The sequence below is a fragment of the Artibeus jamaicensis genome, unplaced genomic scaffold (assembly GCF_021234435.1).
Source record: "Artibeus jamaicensis isolate MK-2021 breed Jamaican fruit bat unplaced genomic scaffold, CSHL_Jam_final contig_1127, whole genome shotgun sequence".
In the NCBI taxonomy this organism is placed as follows: Eukaryota; Metazoa; Chordata; class Mammalia; order Chiroptera; family Phyllostomidae; genus Artibeus; species Artibeus jamaicensis.
Window position 1 is genome coordinate 4,262,163 of NW_026521219.1, and position 23,689 is coordinate 4,285,851.

General features: G+C 41.2%; 1 pseudogene; it reads right to left on the bottom strand.

Moving 5' to 3' along the window:
• The window catches only part of LOC119040145 (E3 ubiquitin-protein ligase TRAF7-like), a 33,256-nt pseudogene extending 11,911 nt beyond the window's left edge, over nt 1-21,345 (bottom strand).
• Between the last annotated feature and the right edge of the window lie 2,344 nt (nt 21,346-23,689).

Genomic DNA, 23,689 nt, shown 5'->3' on the forward strand with positions numbered 1-23,689 from the left:
GTCTCTGTTGCAACTATTCCGTGAAAGCAGCCATAGACAGTACGTAGCGAATGGGCCCGGCTGTGTTCCAATAAAATTTTATTTAGGGACACTGTAACTAAAATTTCATACAATTTTAACACTATAAAATATTCTTCTAGTTTTTCTGACTGTTTTAAATCGTAAGAAACATCTTTCACTCACGGATCAGACAAAACCAACTAGCAGGTGCGTCCGACTCCTGGCAGAGGCTGGTAGAACCCTGGTCTGCACAGAAGCACGCTGTCCTTATCTCACTGAGGGACATACCTGTGTGCATGTTGAAATACTCGAGAAACTTGAGGTTTCTGAAGGATAAAGCATTTTATGTCTAATGCTTGGAAATGTCAGAGACGCATTTGTTACAAAATGATCTGAGCCAAGTTGGCTGTGCACAATCGAAGGATTGGCAAATGCTTCGTTTTTATTGGCAAATGTGAGAACCAATATGATTTTGATGCAGGGGAGGGCTATACGTCTCCCCCCCACGCCACCTCTACATCCAATAGGCAGGTTGCAGGGATGCACACCAGATTCTGTGCATCCGTCAACACCTCTTCACAAGCGGCACCCATGCAGTTATGCGCCCTGTTCTTGCCATCTCGGGCACTCCCATTCTTGGACACCTAATACCTTGCATGAAACATACATTGGAGAAAGACAATATTCCACAGGCAAGATTATATATCCTAGGAATCAAGTGACAGAATTCTCCATTAATGGTAAATCCAGGACGTAAGAGAGAATGTCACTTCAAGGCTTTAAGGTATGGGGTGACATATTTATACATATGTAATTGCCGAGGTACTCAGGAATTTTCTAGGGAGTCTCTATGTCTTGAATATCTCTCGTTTAACCAATGAAAAGGCATTTCTAATATCTCTTATGTTAATTAACAACTCCTCTAGAGCTTGTAGAAGATTAAAGTAGCTGAAAATGTTTGTGGTAGCTGTCCCTGGAGTATGGGCTTCTGAATAGCATCATTCAGAAATACTAACCAACCACCCATGAAATGTGCCTGATTATGGACCATCAAATAGAAATTAATATTTAGGTGTTGATTAAAACTTATATATACACACTCACACATATATACATAAGGTCAGTGATTGCTTTTCCCCATCCCAGTCTATTCACCACAAACTGAGGACAGAACTCTTACAAGATATAGTTGGTTTAGTTTTTCATTGGAAGGAGAAAGGAAAGGATTGGGTAGGAGCAAGAACAGTAGTTGTAAGGAACTGGAGATGTGCAATTTTTGAGGACAGGGGACTTTTGTAAGTAGAAACCTATGGGGCTGGCTTTTACCAGTCTGGTGCTCCAGTTTTAGTTAGTGCATTGGTTCAAAATGGGGATAGGGGGTTCTGACACACTTCCTCCTACAAACACAATGAATCTTCTGCTACCTATGGAACAACTTTCTCCGAACAAGACCTAAAAACTGGCTGAGCAACTGCCAGGCATTGGGTGAACTAGAGCAGGTGGGATGCCGGGACACCATCTCTTCATTGACCCCTCCCCAGGTGCAGCGAATGAGTTGGGAGGGAATTCAAACTCGGAGCTTTTTCCTGAGAAGCAGACGGTCTGAATTCTAGATCGGACACCCCCAACTTTTAAAACCTGCACCAGAGAGGCAACCCCTCCCAAAAATCTAGCTTTGCAAACCAACGGGGCTTCACTCTAAGAGATCCACCAAGCTATAACTAATTGAAAAAGGACTCTTAAAGGGCCTGACTGGGGTCTCACCTGGCCCAGGGATCAGCACAGAAGCAGCCAGTGGAGGGGCACTGGACTTTGTGTGCGAGCGTCCATCCATCCCCCTGAGGGGCAGGCATCTGAAATGACTCGCATCTGGAGGCCTTCTTAGGGAGGAGACTCATTTTGACTACCATCTTTGTGCTCTCCCCAAGCCTCGTGTTTTTTTCTTCTCTTCCTTTTTTTCTTTCTTCCCTGGTGAGTGCCATCTTCCCGCACTCATGCGGCGACGCCCAGAGTGCCAGTGTCTCCCAGAGGACAGCTTTCACCCCTGTCTAGCACCTCAGTTTATGTCTAGTTCTCAGGGTTTAAAAATTATTATTATTATTACTATTATTGGCAGCCTCCAAGGGACATCTTCCCCACTGCCTAGCTTTGGTGGCCAGTGGAGCACACGTGGTGGGTGCCCCAGGGCTGTAGCCAAGGGACAAAACATCAAGTAGAACGTCATTCATATTTCAGGGGCTTTGCTTTACATTGGTCTCTCCATGGGTGGGAACGAGCTTCTACATTCTTTTCTCTCCTTTTACAGATCCTGAAATGCTACTGAGGTTTGTAAAAATAAATAAATACATAAATACATAAATACATAAAATTAAAGCTTTGTGAAGTGGAAAGGGAAGTGGGTCAAAATACCAAACAGAAATATTGTTGCTGCAATGCAAATTACAATAAAACGGACTCTGGGATGGAATTGTGGGTGATTCTCCTTTTCTGTATCTATAAAGCTCCCCCCCCCAAGTATGGCATAAAGTAGAATGCTACTAGACTGTGATCCTTCTTAGTTCCTTCTTTCTCTATAACCACATTTTTACAATTTTAGTTATTAAATGTGGAATATGTAAAACATATCCAAAAATAGAATGAACTTCATAGCTAATCTTGCTTTAGGTGTATTCCCACCTTCTTGTCTCACTGCCATATTTTGAAAAAAAAAACATGTTTTTTCATCTATAAATATTTTAGTTTATATCTCTAGAAGATAAGGGCTCATTTAAAAATAGCCTCAATTTCAATATAATGCCAAGAAGTTTAATAATAGTTCTGTAATACCATCAAATATCTATTCAGTGTTCATATTTCTAATCATGTCATAAGGTTCACAAATTGCAGCTGGTTGGTACATCATTTAAATCTTTTAATCTATAATGTCTCTCCTCTCCTCTTTTTCCTCCTTGCTCAACCTGCTCAATAAAGACAGTTCTGTATTTCTAGGAGTTTTTCCATAATTTGGAGTTTTCTGATTCATATGATTTTGAGAATTCTCCTTTATTTCTTGTCTTAATATTTCATTATATATCTATTGTATTTCATGTTGGAAGTCATTTTTAAATATAGAGAAGTGTAGAAAAATATTTTAGATCCTCTTCCGTTGTTAGGATATTCCTAACAATGAGGCCACTAGACCTCTTTCGATTTTTGGGTTAATGCTCTCAACGTCTCGCTCCTCTTAGGAATGAAACTGGGTCCCAACAAATACCTTCCCTCCTTCTCCTCCCCCATCATTCATTAAACCCCTGGTTCTGGAACATTTGTTGGGTTGGCTTAGTCGTCAAACAAACTGGGGTGGGAGAGGCAATAGACTGGGGCTGGGGAGCTCAGATATCCCCCAATAATTATGGTACAGTCTTTTATGGTGAAGAATTGTCACACATATTGCCCTGCTTTTGAATGTTCCCCTAAAATTCATGGAGGTGAAAACTGTTTATAATGATCTGAGTCTGGGCCTCAGTTCCATTTTACTTTTAACTACAAAATAATTTTTTCATGGTTTTTACTATACATTGAATTTTCTACAAATACATTTACTGGGCAATTTGAGAGAGATGGAAATCTATATTGTTTGGATCTTTCCAGCTTAGAAAACCACTAGTAGCACCGCCCACATGGTATTCAAATTGCCAACACAACACACCTGTACTACTGTGCTTCCTGGCTGTTGCCTTCACAAAGCTGCCCGTGAGTTCACGTGTTATACGTAGTGATCACTTTGTTTTGTCTTCTCATCCAGGGCAGTGCCTCCCAAACCATAAGGTAAGGATGCCATTGCAGTCTGGCCAAGCATTTATGTTGTGAAATAATGCTATTTTATTATAATTTTAATACCTTCCACTTATTACAGTTGAGGCATTATATAAATTACTTGTTGGTTATAATATTAGTAGGGAATATTATCTGTGGATTTTATTTTAAGATGGCAATTGTGGGACCACAAAATATTCGTGATTCAAGGGGGGTTAGGTCTGATGGGCTTGAGCCTCACAGACTTGGCTGTGGGGAAAGTCAGGGGTGAGCTGACTTTATCATTAAATACATGGGACATTTTAACAGTGGAGTTTGTATAATAGCTGACATTTTATGTAGTGCTTGCTTAATATTCCAGGAACTCTTCCTTCTAAGTGCTTCACCTAAATCATCTTCTTTAATGCTCACAACAGCTGCAGCAGGTCAGTGGGAGCTATCACTCCTGAGCTATCAGAAATGAGAGAACGAACCCAGAGGTGCAGTAATAAAACCAAGGCCACAGAACTGATAAGAGCCAGAGCTGGAATTCAAGCCCTGGCCGTGTGGCTACAAAGTCTATTCTCTTAACTACTACATTCAATTACTTTTCTTATGAAGCATAATGGACTGAGCACAAAGGAAGAAAAATTGAACATATTGGCAGAAAATATATAGATGATAGATTTAAAGAGAAAATGAATATGCAAATTGTGTTTCTTAGCGACTAGGTAACCTGAGTTGGTGTTGGGGTGAAGAAAAAGATTTAAAGTGCCTGTTAGTTCCCTGGAGGAACTCAGGAAATATTTGTCGAGTGAGTGAAGGGCTTTCTAAGGATTGGCTGTGGTCACCTTAGAGTGGTGGGGAATAAAATTGAGTCTCAAAATTAACAAAGAAAGCAAGACATCTACATCTATACTATGCAAGAGATTATGCCAGGTGCTTTCCTGAACTGTAGCACACCTAGACAGGAGGCCCAGTGAGGTGACTGCCAGAGCGTTACTTGATTTACCCACTTCGGACCACAGAATTTTGACTACAGTTGTTAATTAGGCCACACCTGGCTCAGATGTACATCCTGCCACTACTTGGCTAAGGAGCAAGGAGTATGTCTTTTCTTTTTTTAAATTCTCACCTGAGGATATGTTTACTGATTTTGGAGAGAGAGAGAGAGAAACATGGATGTGAGAGAGAGCCATCAGTTGGTTGCTTCTAGTATGTGCCCCAACTGGAGATCAAACCTGCGATGCATGAATGTGCCCTGACTGGGATCAAACTCACAACCCTTTGGTGTATGGGATGACACTCTAACACTGAGCCACCTGGCTGGGACAAAAGGAGAGTGTTATTTTAACAGAAAATTTTACATAAATTGTGTCTTCTCATGATATATTAAACCATATACATCATACTAAAGAGTCAGCTTAAATATGGAAACAGATTTCCTCCAATTCCTCCTGAACAGAAACAAGCAGACCTGTAACTTAGGAACAGCTTACGGAATCATCTTTGCGCTGCTCTTGCTGAGAGTGCGCTTTGGTTCATCCCTCGATCCTCGGCAGTATCCTTCACGGACCAGGGCCCCGTGCGAGTGCTCCCGGGGAACAAAGGCTTCCCTTTGCCTGCTTCAGTTTGCACCTGGCCCAGTGTTTCAAAGTCCAGACTCTAGTTACAGATTTTTAGCAACTGCGTTTCTACAGGTGTAGCTATTGCATAGATTGGCACCGAGGAGGAACTTCAGGTGCTTTACTTCCTTCATTTTCTTTTCAATCTCACTGCAATCCATTCCCAAGTCAGCAAATCTGCTTCAGACTTTGGTCCTCTTTGGTTCCAGTTTGATATGGTACAAGTAGAAGATTTTGTCACTTGGCCACGTCATTGGGATTCACTTCTAAGCCACAGAATAAAGAAAATAATGTGAGTGATTATTTTCAATTCTACCAAGGATGGTATATTAACCAATAAAATTTTAGATGCAAAAGAGAGGCAGTAATTTATTACATATAATACATGATTTAGCAGGGTTATTAGGGTTTAATTATCTCATGCAAGTTGTTGAGGGAAGCTTTAAAAGCCTGGCCTTTACCAGCAACTTTCACTGAGCTGCTCATTAAACAGCTGTTTTAGATGCTGCTTCATGGTTATTATGGAATTAGTTTCAGAATTGCACCACTGAGTCTCTCTGAATGTTGCTTTCTCTCTTAGTCTTTTTGTGGCTGACAAGGACTACTTGTTCCCCAGCACTTGACTTGCCAAGTCAACTACTTTGATGTCATTTTTTGTTAGCTTTCTGCTCCTTTGGCTTATTTTTTTTTTATTACCAGTAAAACCTTTTGACATTTGAGGTTAATGATGAGTAAAGATGTTCATCGCTGACATGTCTCAGAGCTCTTTTATTAACTCAGGTGAGGTGTGTGGCTCTGACTGAGGACTGGTCTTGCCTAGAAAAGTCTTTTCAAGGCAGTTAAAAGGTTATGGCTCTAAGTTGCTTCATATAAAATGTGAATTTGTGGCTTGTTTTTAGGAAACTTGCTTTCCCTTCTAGTTTTTATAAGCGTCCACTTTTACAAGCATCATACACTTCATTCTTACACCACATTGTGAGGAAGAAAATAGCAATTCCTTCTTAAAGAAGACAAAAATTTCTCCATGGTTAAGAAGGTTTAAGTCATTTTTCCTATGCTTGTAAAATTTGTCATCATGTCTTCTCAATTCTAAGTTTAATTTTATTGCTTTGTTTACGATCTCACTGTAACTACTTTAGAAAAGCATCTTATTAACTCTCACTTGAAGGATTTTAACACCTTCCCTAACTAGCTTCACAGCTCTAGTCTTTTTGTTTTCCATTCTTTCTACACCCCACGGCCAGAGCTATTTTTCTCAAACACGAAACCCATCAGGCCATTTACTGCTCTAAAGCCTCACACTTCCCACACTCCCTCCACACACACACACCGACTACAGAAGTTTCAGAAACCTCAGTGTGTGATTCAAGGCTTTCAACAATCAGCTCCAAACCTTCTTTTCTAGTCTTTCACATCACATCTTCAGGCATTTTTATGCCACAGCTGACCCATATTCTAACAATTTCTAGAACAAGTCCTCTGACTTCCAAACCCTGTACTTGTAGTTTCTCTTGCCTGGTAAATCTTTCCTCCTTTTTCTTATGTCTCCGCCTATGCAGACACCCCCAGTCTCTCGGTATCCACTCAGTACTTTGAGAACTTGTGGGCTCTTACTGAGCTGAATAATCTGCTGCCTTCACACCCACTCAGTGTTTACACTTTTCATGACACATACCACCATCACTGACCCTTCATTATAATCATTCATGTGTGGGAATTCCCTATCCTTTCATTAGAATACCAATAAAACTTTTAAAAAAGATTTTATTTATTTATCTTTAGAAGGGAAAGGAAGGAGAGAGGGAGAGAAATATCAATATATGGTTGCCTTTCATGAGTCCCCTGCTGGGAACTGGCCTGCAACCCAGGTATGTGTCCCAACTGGGAATCGAACCATGATTCTTTGGTTCACAGGCCTGCACTCAGTCCACTGAGCTACGCCAGCCAGGGCTAGAATACCAATAAAATCTTAATCCCCGTGGTAAGAATGATGTCTTCAACCTTTACATGTACTGTGGCACTTAAGACAGTACTTTGACTCTATCAGTTACTCAGCAAAGGCTGGTTAGTTTAAAAAGCATCCTCTTAAAATGAACAGATGTTTAGAAGCCTTTAGGGGAAAGCACTTGACTATTAATACCTCTGTTTTGTGTTTCTCAGCTGGGAATTCCTAGGAGTCTGTAAAGATGGCAACTATAGTTTTTGAGCTACTTTCAATACTTTAATAAGCACAGTGGAAATCATACCTTTACTGTAATGGGACCAGGAGGCTAACTAAAATATCAAGTTTACTTTTGTTTGTAATTATATTAACTCTCTCTATATAATTAGTATTAATCTCTTAGTCTAGGATTGTTTGGTAGCAAGTAGCAGAATATAGTCAAGTTGGTTTAAAGAAAAGGAGAAATTTAATATAATGATAAAAGTGTATCTTGTACAAGCCCAACGTAGGAAGTAACAGCTAGGCCTCATGGGGGATTAAAACTTGGGAGAGGAAAATTACTCCAAATGAGGGCAGCTGTCCTGAGTTCCTACATGAGGCCTCCATTTCCTTGTTGGCATCTGTTTCATCCTCCCTTTTGCAGACTGGGTACTTAGATGTTGCTAGCTCATGGCTGTTATAATGTCTGTATTTATTCTAAAACATTTCAGTGAAGATAGCATATATTTATCTACATATGTAAAAGGAGGGACCACCCCAAACCCAGAATTATCTTCCCTCTGTAGTACAAGGGAAGCCAGAGATCCCCAACTAGGTGAGTGTTTTAGGAACCCATCTGTATCAGTGTGTCAGCTAGCATTGTTGTGAGAGGCTGCGTTTGGCTTTGGTGAATTTTTATTGAAGACTCTTTCAACGGGTTTGCACATTTCATGATGGGTGATTTATGAGCACACCTGCCCACACCTTGCTGAATGTTCAGTGTTTTTGACCAAACACAGCATGACCTCATGCCCCACCCTCCCTATTTACCTAATCTCACTTCCAGTGTCTTTTTTTTTTTGTTTCCCCAGAAGAAAAAAGTCTACAAAGAAAAATGTGTTGCTGATGTGGAAGAGGTGAAACAAAAAACAGCAGAAGCACTAAAGGCACCAAAATCGATGAGTCTAAAAACTATTTTGAGAAGTGAAAAAAAGACATCTTGTGAGGTGTATTGCATCAATGGAGAGTACTTTGAAGGTGACTGGAGTTTAAACATGTAAGGATAACACAGTTATTTATAAGTAAATTCTGTTTTTTGGGGGGGTTCTGCCTCAAATATGAACATACACACATGCACATATGCATGTGTATATTTGTGTTCATACATCTATATAGACATGCTTAACCAGAAATGACTTTGGTTAGTGAAGTGTGTGATGTTCAAGATTGGGGGTTGGGTAGAAATACTGTATGTGCAACTCTTTTATATATCAGAAGGTGTAAGATTACAGTTTTGGAGAGTCATTTCTTGTCTTAGGACTCAGTTTGGCTGTGTTTGTGTTCTGTCATCCAGTTGTGGTGAGAAGGTCGGCCCAATCCTGATACTAAACTACCAAGATTGTGTCTTTAGTGAAAGAACCTTTTGAGCTAGTTTGCAGTAAGGACATATATATTTTTAAAAATTATATTTTATTGATTAGGCTGTTAGTTTTCCTGATTTTCCCTCTTTGCCTGCCTCCACCCAGCACCCTCACTCCCTCACGCAGTACCCCCACCTTTGTATATGTCCACGTGCCATTCCTGTAAGTTCATTGGCTACTCCCTTTCCTATACGTACTTTACATTCCTAAGGCTGTCCTGTAACTACCTATTTGTACTTCTTAATCCCCTCACCTCTTCACCCATTTTCCCACACCCACCCTCCCATCTCTTTATCTTTAACCTTTGGCATTTTAATTATGAGCTACCTTGGAGTGGGCCTCTTTGCATACATCTTGTTTGGGACTCTCTGTGCTTCCTGGACTTGCCTTATATCAAAATTAGGAAAGTTTTCTTTCATTACTTTTTCAGATAGATTTCCAATTTCTTGCTCCTTCTCTTCTTCTGGCAGTCTCATGAATTGAATGTTGGATTGCTTAAAGTTGTCCTCCAGCTTGCTTACAATATTCTAATTTTTTTGGAATCTCTTTTCTTCTTATTGTCGTGATTGGTTGTTTTTTGCTTTTTTATGTTCCAAATCATTGATTTGATTCTTGGCTTTATCTGCTGTATTGTTGTTCCCCTATAAATTGTTCTATATTTCAATTAGTGTATCCTTCATTTCTGACTGGATATTTTTATGCTGGATATTGTTATGGTCCTCACTGATTTCTTGAGCATCCTTATAGCCAGTGTTTTGAACTCTCTGCATCTGCAAGATTGCTTATCTCCATTTTGTTTAGTTCTTTTCTGGAGTTTTGATGTTACTTTGTCTTCTTGTTTTGGCAGGCTTCCTGTGTTTGTTTCTATGTATTAGGCAGAGCTGTTTTGACTCCATGTTTTTGTAGTGTGGCCTAATGTAGTAGGTGTCCTATAGGGTCCAGTGGCACAGCCTTCCCTATCACCCAAGCTGGGTACTTAAGGTGCACCCTTTGTGTGGGCTGAGTATAATCTCCTCTTGTAGTTGAGCCTTGGTTGCTGTTGGCAGATCAAGGGGAGGGATTTACCCAGGCCAGTCAGCTGCAAGGACTGGCTGTGACTACTTACTACCAGTCTCCACCCTCCCTGGAGGATCACCTGTGCAGGGGCAGGGTGGTGATGCTCTGACGTGGTTTGTAGCTGCCCACTGGGAGTGCCAGCCTCTACAGTTTCCTGGGTGGTGCGGGCCAAGGTCAGCCCCCACCTATGTTTTGCCCAGGGCCACCCTGCCTAAGCTATAATGCACTCTGAGATGGCTGCTACTTGTGCTGGGCTTGGAGATTCCCAGGTGAAGCCAAACTATCAATATAAGCTGCTAGTTCCTGGTGTGAGGCTCAAGGACGCCAGCTACAGTGTGTTTGAGAGGATTTAGGATGTCTTGAAGCAGGAGGCAAGACCATTCATATGGAAAGCAGCTTGGGTGGGCCTGTTAATTGGGTGGGGCAGAGTTTCTGGGGATCCTCCAAGGCAGGTCAAACAGTGTCAGCCTGGTTGATGGAATCTTAGATATGGCACCAGTCTGCTGGTTCTGTGGGAGCAGGGCCTAGAAAAGTGACAATGGCCTCTGTTCACCTTAATGCCAGATACTTCAGTGCCTCCCTGCATGCCACTGGTGCCCCTCAAGCCGCCATCACAGCGCTGGGAACCCAAAGGGAGTGAGTGTGAGTAGGTGAGTGTGTGTGTGTTCTTTAAGAGGAACTGCTTGGGGCTCCAGAAGTTTCTTCCTCTGACTCAATGCCCACTGTTTTTTTGCAGCCAGAAGTTGTGGGGACTCATCTTCCTGGCACTAGAACCCTGGGCTGTGGGGCCTAATGTGGGTCTGGGACTTCTCACTCCTGAGATACCCTTCCCAAATTTTTATTCACCACAAGTGGTGGGACCAGTCCATTCCATATCTGCACTCCTTTTACCAGTCTCAGGGATGTGGTTTCTTTAATTCTGTGGTTGTCAGACTTCCATTCAACTTGATTTCTGTCATTCCATATTTTAGTTGTAATTTTGTGATTGTGTGAAGAGGCGACCCATGTCTGCCTACACTGCCGTCTTGACAGGAAGTCCCCTGCAATGAGGACATGTTATCATTACTCCAACGCTGATCTCATTTCAGCCTTTAGGTCTCTATAAGTGACTGGAATCTCTTAGTTCTATTTCTAGCTTCCTCCGGAAAGAGAATTATTGGCTCATTTTGGATGAGGTACCCTGGTCTAATCACTGGTGGCCAAAGAAGTCTGTGGGTTGGGTAGTAGTCAACAGTGCTGAAGGAAGCCTCGCACCAGGAGCTGTAGGTGTGCACTCTCTGAAAAGGGGGTCCAGGCTGGGGTGTGGGCGAAGGGTAGATTTTATAGAAAGCAACATAAAGTTTTTGAGACCTCAGATTAATCAGATTCAAACCTATATATTTCTTTGACCCACAAAAGGATATAAAATTCTTAAAAATTTAGCACACATTTTTTAAGTAAGTTGTGTTTTTATAGACAACAAGGTTGATTGGTAAAACAATTAAAGAAGTTTTGGCATGCAATACTTTTTCTTTTAATACCTTTGTTAATGAGGCAAATTATCCAGAAAAGTGGGGACTGGTCCATGAAAGGCAGGGAAACAGATCACTTGTTTGTGGGACTAGGAGTACCAGTGGAATAGAAGAAGGGAAAGGGTAAGAAAAGGAGTGAGAGGACTGAGCTGACAAACTTAGACTCTTTTTGTATTTATGTCTAAAGCCAGCTCTGCTTGCTGACTATGCAAACAGAAAACAATACCCAATTAAATTTATTTCTTCCATGGAGAGTGATTGTGGGAAGTCCAGAAAACAGAGCAAGTGTTGTGCTAAATATATTTTTGTTTAAAAACCTTTAAATCATTTTTTATTGTTATTCTATTACCACTGTCCCAATTTTTCCCCCCTTTGCCCTCTGCCCATCCCGTGCCTCACTCCCGTAGTCAATTCCCACACTGTTGTCTGTGTCCGTGGGTCATTCTTACCTGTTCTTTGTCTAGTCCCCTCCCCTTCTCTCCACCATTATCCTCCTCTCTGTCCCCTCTGGTCACTGTCAGTCTGTTCCGTGTTTCCATGCCTGTGGTTCTGCTTTGTTCATTGTTTCATTCGTTAGATTCCTTTTATAGGTGAGATCATATGATATCAGTCTTTTACCATTGGGCTTATTTCACTCAGCATGATGCTGTCTAGTGCCATCCATGCTGTCGGAAAGGGTAGGAGCTCCTTCGTTCTTTGTGCTGTGTGGTATTCCATCACGTAAATGTACTACAGTTTTTTGATTTACTTGTTTACTAATGGGCACTTACGCTGTTTCTAGCACTTGACTATTGTATATAGCACATCTATGAACACAGAGGAGAACATATTTGTCAAAGTTTGTTTTCACTAGACCAACAAAGCTGTTTCTATGGCCACCTGCTGGGAATACAGCTGTCAGGATCTTTGTTTAACCTGCATCTGTGAAAAGGGGTTGCTGAGTAAATTAATAGAGTAAGCAAGAGAAGTGTTCTGCTGACTGAGAGTAAGGCCTTCAGCCAAAATATTTACATTCAAACAATGGAAGCACTAATTATAAACACCTTATCAGTTAAAGAGCTTTCACAATTTGCCTTCCTGTGACAGTGGTTTCATTGCTTTGTCCAGGAATTTTTTGAAATCCAGTTTCTTTAAGAAATTTTTTTTTTAGAATTTCCACTAAGTTCAATGATCTTTTATCCCCTGCAATTATGATGAGTTACAGAGATTTTACCATATTAAAAAACATCAAATCCCAATGTCGGCAAGGTTCAGAGAACCAGTGTGGTGGAGAGGGAGGGAAGAAGGGAGGCTAAGGCAGGAGGGGATGAAGGAAGGAACTCAGCAAAAGGGAGCTCAAAGTGGCGAAGACGGAAAGTGGAGAGAGGAGGGGGAAAACTAGAAAAAATGTTGAGCAGAAAGAAAATGGGATAAAGAGAAGCAAGGAAGACAGGGTAAACTTAGCTGAAAGGGAGCGGAGGCAGTGCAGGTGGGTTTGTTGAAAATGATTGGTTTATATTTATTAATTATTGTAGGGAAAATGGAGTCAGTCAAGCTCCCTCACCCAGATGTCTGGGCAAACATAACTTAGCAGTGTTCATATAACCCTGAGTAAAGGCCCACATGCGTAGAATGAGCTCTGTTGTATAACTGAACATGAGCATTCACACTGTGCTGGCTTTGTGTGCACTTAGTATGTAAGGGAGTTGGGACCGCCATAGTGCAACTCATGGCTTTCGGTGTACATGAATCGCCCCACCCCGGAATAGAGGCATGTCAGACATCCCAATGGCTCCAAAATTTTTCTTCTGTCTGTCCAAATCCCACGTGGACCTGCCCAGCCTTGAGGCTGCAGGACAATCATATGGAGGTTAAGTTGAAATAGAATTAGAGGTGAACTCAGAAGGAAAAAAAATCTTTCAAACTTGACTCTCTTTACTACTATAGGAAGCATCAGAATGGTATTGTAAGACAGGTATCTGCCAAAGGCTACTCTCTGAGTAAGGCTACTCTGGGCTCTGTCCTTTGCAGCCGTGTGGGTTAACTATCTCTACTGCTACCTGGGGCTCCAGCACCGCCCTCTGTCTATCAGGCTTCCTGTGGGCAAGCTGATCAGTACCAGCTGATTTTGAATGTAAAGGAAATAATATGGCTTTGGACAAGGGACAAAGTGCACATTTAGGATCTCTCTCTCTCTCACACACACACACACACACACACACACACACACAGAGTCTCAGAGATAGAGGTGCTCTAGGAGAGCGATGTGCTGGGTGGGAGTGGGGGTATGTATCCTTGTAGTTCAACAGCTTATACACATCATGAAAAAATCTCTCTTAGACTCAAACAGAAGTACCACATATTCCTTAGTCTCCGCCATATCTGCGCACTTCTAGACAGTTATAATAGCTATAACGTTAATACCAGACATTATTTTCCTCTTAAAGTAAGTCTGGTTTGAGAGTTAATGGCAAATTTCATGTTACTGTCTTTTTTTCCAACCTGGTTCCCTCTGGGACAAGTGTCTCTCCAAAGTTGAGGACTAGGCAGAGCACAAGTTTTCTTTGCTCACTGAGATTGGTTGTGAGTTCCCGGTGAAACCTCCACTCTTGAAGAGGTCATTTGGAAGCAGGAAATCAATAACAACTGCCCCTATTTTTCTCGACACTTCTGAGAGATCAGACTTTTGAGTGGATGGGGGCTGCTAGTGACTCCTTTAAATGCACTGTGCATTCTACACTCACTGCATAGTGCCTGTATCCTGAGAGCCATTATGCTAATGGATACTTTTTTTCTTGCTTCACTTTCCTGTCAGATATTTTCTCTGAAGCTGGTTTTATTATAATTTAAAAAATACCATCTGTCTAAGAGCGTTCTTTTTCTTTTCGGACAGATTCGTATCTATTGAACTTCTCCAGGTACAGAGCGTGGCCGCTGTACAGCTTCTGTCCAAAGTCACTTTTTCTCACATTATTGCTGTGCAACTGTTGGTGGAGTTTGTCACTGTTAAGGTTTTGTTGCAGTGATTAGGCTCCTTTATTGGTTTATCCAGCCTGGCACCAGCATAGTTTCAATCACATCCTCATCTATGTGCTTTCACTCTTGTACCTGCAGCACAAATCCTGAGGGATTTTTTTCCCTTATAGTACCTTAGAGAGATGTCCCTGGGTCCTTTGTATTTGGGACCTGTGTGTTTTCCTGGTGGCAGCATTCTTCTTTATTCATGTGTTACATGCCCTCCAGCGACCTCAGTACCATTGTGTTTGTTCCAGCCAGTGCTCTCAATGGCTTCAGACTATTTGTAATTGCCTCTTCAGCTATCAGCGTTTTTGATTGTGATGTCTTGGAAATGAAACACAGAAAAATGTGGCAGTTTTCTGGGTGTATACTTTTATTCTGATTTTCCTTATTTACTATTAAAGACTCCTCCTTGCCTTTAAAAAAAGTACTTTGTTTCTTCCTAATAATTTTAATCTGCTACTCTTATAGCAGATTGTTATTCCTATATCTCCTATTCTTAGCTTTCCCATAATTTTCAAGTCACATATGAAGTGTGCTTTTTTGAGGGTTATGATTTTATGTATCTTTTTATAAGGAGAAAAGGCACATAATAACACTTTTGTTTTATTTTCTTGCTCTGCCTGTTCATTATTCTAATTTTAGGAGTCAGAATATTTGTAGCCCCCTGACTTACAGACAGATCTGTTTCTCTTCATGCTTTAAACAAAGCAGAATTGGTACCACTAATATTTGTGTTAAATATTCAGAGGTATTCAATCTAGAGGGTCAGTCACAATCATTCACTCATCAGAACTTTTTGAAAAGTGCCTTTTATATCCCTCCTGTTTGCTGTGGAAAACACCACACAATTCGTAAACAAGGCCTCCCTGTTCGCATATCTGCACTGTAGGAAGAGGAGGACTCACCAGTCAGTGGCTGGGGACCACCATACCTAGTGCCTTAACATGAAGCAGTAGGCGTTTTTCGGTGCCTGAAGAGAGCCAATGCCACCTCCCAGGTGTCTTATGGTCAGCAGGGGAGAGGCTGTCTTCATGACCATTGCAGAGGGAAGACAATGTTCTAAGATGCTCACCAGAGGTAGGCACCGTGGGCCGTGCAGTCCTGGTGTGCTTCAAAGAGGCTCCTTGAAGGCGTTTAATGACAACAGTGGCAACAGGTTATATAACACTTGTCTGGTGAGATGGTATCTTCAAAGAGGTTACAACATCTTTCAAAAGGAGTAAAGACATGAAATCTACTTAGTTACGATCTTTACTTTTAGAAGATTTGATGAGAGATTCTGTTATTGTGGAGGGGGACTGATTTCTTATCACATTGTACTAGGTGCTGGGAGTGTGATGCTGAGAATTCCATGGAATAGGATGTAAAATGATCAAATCAAATCAAATCAAATCACTATTGCCCTTTTGATTTCATGTATCAATCACTGTTGATATCTGAAATCTTGGACAGTATTAAATTGCTTGCTGCCAAATCCAGTGGCCTTTACTCAGATATTTTTTCTCCTTATTGCATATCATGGAAACATCTGCCAGCGTGGAGTGTTTTGAAGTTTTGACTTTTGCGTCTTGTTCCCCCTTCTTCCTGTATTTGTTTCAGTAATTTTTGCAGGCACTGAATGGAAATCCTGTCCAGGGCTTTGTACTACTTCCTTTTTTCTCTTTCTATTTTAATCTGGATTCTCCTTTGATCATCAAAATTCTAGAGACTAATTTCTTAAAACACATCTTATTTTCTTCCTTTAATTTCAGTGCTTACTGCCATTATTGTAGATTACAGCATTCTCACAGCTGGCTGTTTTTCTTCATATTTTTCCACACAGACCAAAAGGCAACATTTTGTCAAACAAGGCTTCTGAGAAAATTACCCTTGTTACTTTATTCTCTTGCTTAAGAATCTTGCTATGTTCTTCATTATCCACACATTGAAGTACTGCTTTCAAGTACCCTCTGAATATGTCTCTTTCATTCAGTCCCTAGCTGACCACATTCTCACTGATGTCCCATATTTGCCCTGCACTAGACTTGTCCTTAGCACATGCCATGCCAACTCTGCCTCTGGCTTGGAAAAAATTTTATTCTTATGAGTATATTTTCTACTTAAGCTTCGTGTTCTCCCATGTAAATAAAGAGGATCCTGAGCCTCAACTCTTCCTTGACCTTACCCTGATCACTCTAAACTCTTTCTTTCTTTTTTTAATTTTCGCCTGAGGACAAAGTGATTGATTTTGGAGCGGGCAAGAGAAGGGAGGGAGGGGAACCTAAATGTGAGAGAGAACATCAGTCGATCGCCTCTCATGAATATTGAACCAGTGACCTTCTGCTTTGTGGGATGATGCTCCAGTCAGCTGAGCCGCACCAGGGTCAGGGCTCTAGAGATTTTCTTGTGGAAATACTGAGAGTTTTTTTAATATGTGAGATTAAAAGCATAAAGTAAGTACAAAGTAAAGGATTTGTTGTAGACAAGAATTTTGCCCTGTTTCTGACAATGATTGGATGGCTCATGCGTCTCCTTATTTTGAATCTTTTAAGATAATCTGATAGTTGGTGTTGACTGATTTTCATAATCTCTGTGACTTCGGAGTTCTGTTTGGGAGATCCCTGTCAATGCTGCATAGTTGCAGTTCTACCGAATATGTAGACCACACAATCATGACCCACTCAGGCAGGACCAGCTACTTAATTTGTGGGGCCCAGCACAAAATGAAAATGCAAGGTCCCTTGTTAAAAATTAAGAATTTTAAGACGGTAACAGCAGAGCAATCAACCAAGAGCAGGGTCCTGTGACCTGCACAGTTTGCACACCTGTGAGGCTGGCCCTCTCCCAGGCCTGTATATGTTTGACTAGTTCATTCCTGATCAGTAGAATTTATGTTTCTCAACGGTTGGAGGCCTGAAGTCAATGCACACATTAAGTGTATTTTTTTTATCGAGTTCCTAAACCCATGATGAAATAGGTGTTTCATCTATTGAACCACCTTATCATATGAAAATTGTAATTGCCATAAGTGGATTGTGAGAAATCCTAAAATCTTAGAGGTCAGAGGTTAAGGTGACTACTTTTTGAAATTCCAATAGCAAGGTCAACATTTCACACAAAGTAAATATTTTTGGAGCTATAGTAGCTGTGTTTCTAGGCTCCATGCCAGTGTGCTAGGGGCTGATAGGAGAAATTACTTTGAGATATTGAGTGGATATCAAGATATTTTGACTGAAAGAAGCTATACCAACTGAGGGATAAGTTTTGGGGAGACTTAGAGGGATACCCAGATGCATTCTCCAAGTGGTGTGTTGTGGGCAGAGCAGTGGCAGTATTTGGACCCGGTGGTCAGGGACAGCCGAGGGGCGGGAAGGTACACCCAAGGCACAGCTGGGGAGGCATTACAAGGGGACTGCTGAGAAGAGAGATGGGATTTGGGAATGGAGGCCAGGGACTTGGATGAGCTATCATTCTAAGGGGTTGAATGACCTTGAGAGGACGAGGTGGGAGGCCCTGTGACAACAAAATCATGTGTCATAGTTTTATTCATGGATGAGGACTGAGAAGTGTACATATGAGGAGCAGAGATAGGATGAATTCACTTGCTTCAAATAATACCTTTTATGAGGAGGGTGTTTTGATTCATGTTAACCCATCCCAGAACTTGTTATCATTGGAGTCTGATCTCCCCATTTTAATCTATACAGGTATAACAAGCATTTCTCCAGCACTAGGTTTCAATAGAGTCACAAAACCTGCCCATCCTCATGAGTTACTGGAAGTCCAGTTCTCCATCAGTACTTTTTGTTCCCAAGGAGATAGTGAGAGGACACATTGCCCGGAGGTGATGCATGTTCTTTGCTGCACTGCTCCTCTGCTGCTTGGGCCTGGGCGGTGCTATTCCCCTGCCCATACTTCCTCCATGGTCCTTAATATAACCAATGCTGCTTCCACTGCAATTTGCACTCTGTGGCTGCCACCGTTGCCATGTGTGTGGTTATCACTGCTACCTTTTTCCTGGCTTCTGAATCTTTCACCAGCCTGGGCCCTGTACACTGCCACCTGTGCTTGATGTGCTGCAAATGGTTTTGTGCACACCTGGGCCAGGGTGGCCCAGGTGATGACCTGCCCTCTAACCTGGCAGGGGTCTATTATTTGCTGTATTTTAGACTTCAAGCAGCTGGCATTGTCAGAGTCTGAGAAGCTCAAGTGTGCTTTTTTTAAAAAAAATCCATATTATTATTTTTTAAATTCCTGGTACCTCACTGGCCAGGGAGTGAGGATGTTCTTCCTCTGTCTCTCCATCCACTGGCCCCGTGATGGGAAGTTCTTGAGCCTCTGCTCTGCACTTGGCCTTTAATCTGTCAGAGTCCATCTGCCTAGAATCCCAACACAAAAGTGGGAATGACAACGTAGATGGCCATGGTGGTGGCAGTAAAAGTGGAAATTGCAGTGGCCTTATGGGTGGGTTTAGACACCCTTACTTTGGAGCTTTTTCTATACAGAAAATTGAGGAGAGTCACTGGCCAAATTAACTGAGCAGGGAGATGTGAGACTAACCTCAAAGGCAGTTCTGAATGAATTTGAACAATGCTTATTTCCAAGTCGTCTCATTTCCAAGACAATTTGGAGTCTCTGTGGGTAATTTGTGCTCTGAAATCTGTGGTTGCTGGCAGTAGCCAATTATACTGAGTGCCCTGTATCACAGACAGAGAAGGAAATAACTGTGGAACTTTACCTAGGGAGGGATCTATAATTCAATTTCCTAGAACAGGTGCTGGAGAACATCCTGGTGATTTTGAGCTTTCCTCCAAAACTTTTTTTTTGAGAAAATCATAATAATTAGGACCTTTCATATGTTGACCTACTTACAGGATAAACTTGAGCAAACTGATTTTCCTCTCTTCAAAGCATAAATTCAAAAATTCCTTCATGTTTTTATATAGTCAGGTCTTGCAATTCTACAACACTCATCCTAGTTTATTATTTTGTTTTATCTTCCTTAGTACAGTGGAAACTTCCTGAAGGCATGGATTATATTGGTCTTTTCCCCATTGCATTCCTGGTACTCAAAGAGTCTCTGGTAAGCAGGTGTTCAGTAATATTCGTTGAATGAATAAGTAAGTGAATTATACTAACCAAGCAAAGCCTTGGGTTCAGACATGATGGGAAATGTCTACCTTTTTTACACCATGGAAGGAAAAACCTCTTTGGAGGGAACTTAATTTTTGGAAAGAGAACATCGAGACAAAAGCATTGCTAAAACTGTCTTAAAAGAGGAATGATTTTGATGGTGTTGAATGTTACATTTAGGTTTATACCCTGATGTAGTTTCCTTGGGCTGAGCTCCAGAGTCAGATAGTTTCAATTAAAATTGAGCAAAACTGAAGGAACTGGATTGTTTGTTTGTTTGTTTTGATGTTGAAGTTTGTAAGTTCTTTATAACTTTTGGGTATTAACCCCTTATCAGATTTATTGGCAAATATGTTCTCCCATTTTGTGGGTTGTATTTTCATTTGTTGATTGTTTTCTTCACTGTGCAAAAACTTTTTAGTTTGTGGTAGTCGTATTTGTTTATTTTTCTTTTTATTTCCCCTTCCCTAGAAGATATACTTGCTAGCAATGTCCAAGATTTTATTGCCTGTTTTCTTCTATGATTTTTATGGTTTTGGTCTAGTAATTATAATACTTAATTCATTTTGAATTTATTCTTGTGTATGGTGTAAGAAGGTGGTTTAGTTTGATTTTTCTGCATGTATCTGTTTAAAGACCCCAATAGACACTTCTGCAAAGAGGACATACAGATGGCCAATAGATGTATGAAAAGATGCTCACTCAATGTCACTAATCATCAGAGAAATGCAAATTAAAACCACGATGAGTTATCACCTTACATGGGTCAGAATGTCCATTATCAATAAATCAACAAACAACAAGTGCTGGTGAGGATGTGGAAAAAGGGGAACTTTTTTGCACTGTTGGTGGGAATGCAGACTGGTGTAGCCACTGTGGAAAACAGTATGGAGTTACCTCAAAAAATTGAAAGTGGGTCTGTCTTTTGACCAAGCAGTCCCACTTCTGGGAATTATCTGAAGAAACCCAAAACACTAATTTGAAAGAACATAAGCACCCTTATGTTCATTGCAGCATTATTAATAATCACCTAGATATGGAAGCAGCCTAAGTGTCCATCAGTAGATTAGTGGATAAAAAAACTATGGGACATTTACACAATGGAATACTACTTGGCCATAAAAAAGCAAAAACCTTACCCTTTGTGATAACATGGATGGACCTTGAGAACATTATGCTAAATGAAATAAGCCAGTCAGAGAAAGACCAATAACACAGGATTTCACTCACGTGAAATTTAATGAACAAACTAAACTAACAAGCAAAATAGAGACAGACTTATACGTAGAGCACAGGATAACAGCTGGAAAGGGTGGAGTTTAGGGGGTGGAGGGATCAAGCAAAAAGGAAAAAGAACTCATGGGCATGGACAACAGTATGGTGACTGCTGGGGGCAGGGGGGTATAAGGAGACTAAATGGTAATGGAAAAAAGTATAATAAAAATAGTTGTTTAAAAATAAAAATAAAAAAAATTAAAGGAACCAAAGTCAAATACGTGCTGCACTGATGCCAGTAGCTTTTCCGGTGACAGCAGGCAGCCTTGGAGTCCCTGGGAGGGGTCAGAGGGCAATCCTGTGACACAACATGGTCAGCTGGCCGGCTCACACTGTGGGTACCCAGTGTGGGCAGCATCTGCTTGGGTGTCCAAGGCATCCACCATGGTGGCGCTGCCTTTAACGAGCAGAGCAGCAAAGGTGCTTCTCATAATGCGACTTGGGGCAGGCAGTACAGTTTAACAGACTAGGAAACAGAGGATTCCCCGCCCTCTGCCATGAAATGCCCATTTGATACCATGAGGTTTGCTTAGAAATGTTAGTGGAGAATTTGAGGGGGAGTGAGTACTAGCAGGTCAGCTCTGGCCAGGGGAAATTGGGATTTTGAACTGCTAATCTCTCCACCTATTGCTTTCCCCTATTCCCCTTTCTTCTGTATTGGTACATCCTGGAAAACATGAATTAATAACGAGAGACTAACTGGTGAGGAATGAGGTTATCTCCATTTGCAGTTTCATCCCAGGGAGCTTTGTCCCACAGTTCTAGGATCTGCAGTGCTTCTAGATCAGCGAGCCTAATTTACTCTCACTCCAGAAAAATACTGCCTTTATGGAAAAAAAAACCAAAACCCCAACCCAGTTTATCATAACTAGTGAAAGAAGTTCTGCAAACCTCCCTTGTTTACTTGGAGAAAAATTGAACAGCTTTTTGGACTAGGCTCAAGATATTTTAGCGCACAGCATATAATGTTGGGACTCCACATTTTAGCTGGAAATCATTTCTACTAATAGCCCTTTTTTTTCTTTTTTGAACCCAATATTTTAGTAATATATTTTTTCCTTTCTTTTCTCTTTTATTGTTGTTCAAGTACAGTGGTCTCCATTTCTTCCCACTCCCCCCCCCACCCCAGCCTTTTCACAGTCTTAAATTCCCAACTTCTCTTCTACTTGAGTTTATTTGTGCTGTTCATTTGGTTTCTAATACGTAGAGAACTTGCTCCCCCCAGTTTGGGACCTCGTTTAGTTGATACCCATCACACCTGCCACACTCCCCATTTTTTGTACGCGAATGTGATTCCTTTACAAGCTTTTGTTTTGTATTCCCAGAGCCCAGTGTTCAGTTCCACGCACATCCACTTTCATTCTCATCAACTCTAATGCGCTCTCAGCCTGCAAAGCTGGCTGACTTCTCCCAGCAGCCTTTTTTCTCAGACACATTACCTGAAAAAGCCTATAAAATTTCCCACTGCAGGAAATTGGTCAAGTGTGCTGTGTTCACCAGGCTTGTCAAACCCTGCCAGAGTTAGGAAATCAGAAACTGTAGACACATTTGACTTTAAGTTTCAAATGGCAAAGAGCTGCCTATTACCTGATCCTGTCAGCTATGAATAGTTCTAGAAACAAACAAAAAAAATTTTATCTTGAGATTTGGCATGGCAAGAAAGTAAACACATTGGCTCTCACCTGAAATATTCCCTTCCCCTGTTTTCAGGGGAGTTGACATGCTCTGCCTACACGTGACTTAAATTTTAAAGAATAAATGCCCTTTTCAATGTCCTGTGTGTCCCCTTCATGATTTTTTTCCACCAGACAATGAAGCCAATGACTGAAGACGATCAGTATTTTTAACTATTACTTGTCGTATTGATGCTCTAGGTCACTGATTGAAGTGATTGCTTCTTCACAAGTCCCCTGTTAACATGCCCCCTTTGGATCTGCAATCTGCAGGATTAGAATGCTGTGCAGGGAGGTTTTGGAAGCTCAGAGAGAGGGAACGCCTTTCATTCTGCCAGCTGTCATCTCACAGTCTAGGGAACAGACTAGACTTTACTATGGCTGCTTTTTGTACAGTACTTCATTGTTCACCTGCCCCAAAGTAAGCACAGATTCACATCAGAAAATGTGTGTGTGCATGTGTGTATGCAAATATTAAATTGTATTCTTGGAATTTTATAAGTTGGGTACTAGCAGAAATTACAGGGGTTTCTAAGGAAGTCGTTGTTTGGGGAACAATGCGCACCTGGTGACTAGAAGGTGGTTTCGCATTGTTAGAGCTGGATCAGATGTGTGTTGAAGTCAGGATGAGCCAAATGCTAGAGTTGCTCTCTGATTATTCTGTCAAGAATTAGCCAAAGTAAAAATATAGAACGAACTGAATATGAAGTATAGGGTTTTCCACATCGATGGCTGCCTCTATGGTTCCGTGGTCTAAGGAAGAATGTATATATGTGCAGAGATGTGGATAAATAACTGAGGTGTCAGACTCCTGAGGAGGGATGAGAATCCTGCAGGTCAGAGTTTCTAAAGTTGGATTCTGATTTCCCTTCTAACCATATGTTCCTCTAGCTGTGTGTGGGTAAGCAAAAGTAGCTGCTTAACAAGTAACTTCCAAATGTGTAAATTCAGATATGATAGATGTTGATGTCTGCTCCTAATCGGCTGACACTGATTGGTGGGTTATGCTCTCCTAAGCCATGACTTAGGACCCAGGCACTTTCTAGAGGTGGGGCCCAGGTAATTCATTACAGCCTGAAAAGTGTCATGGGTCATTCTGGTT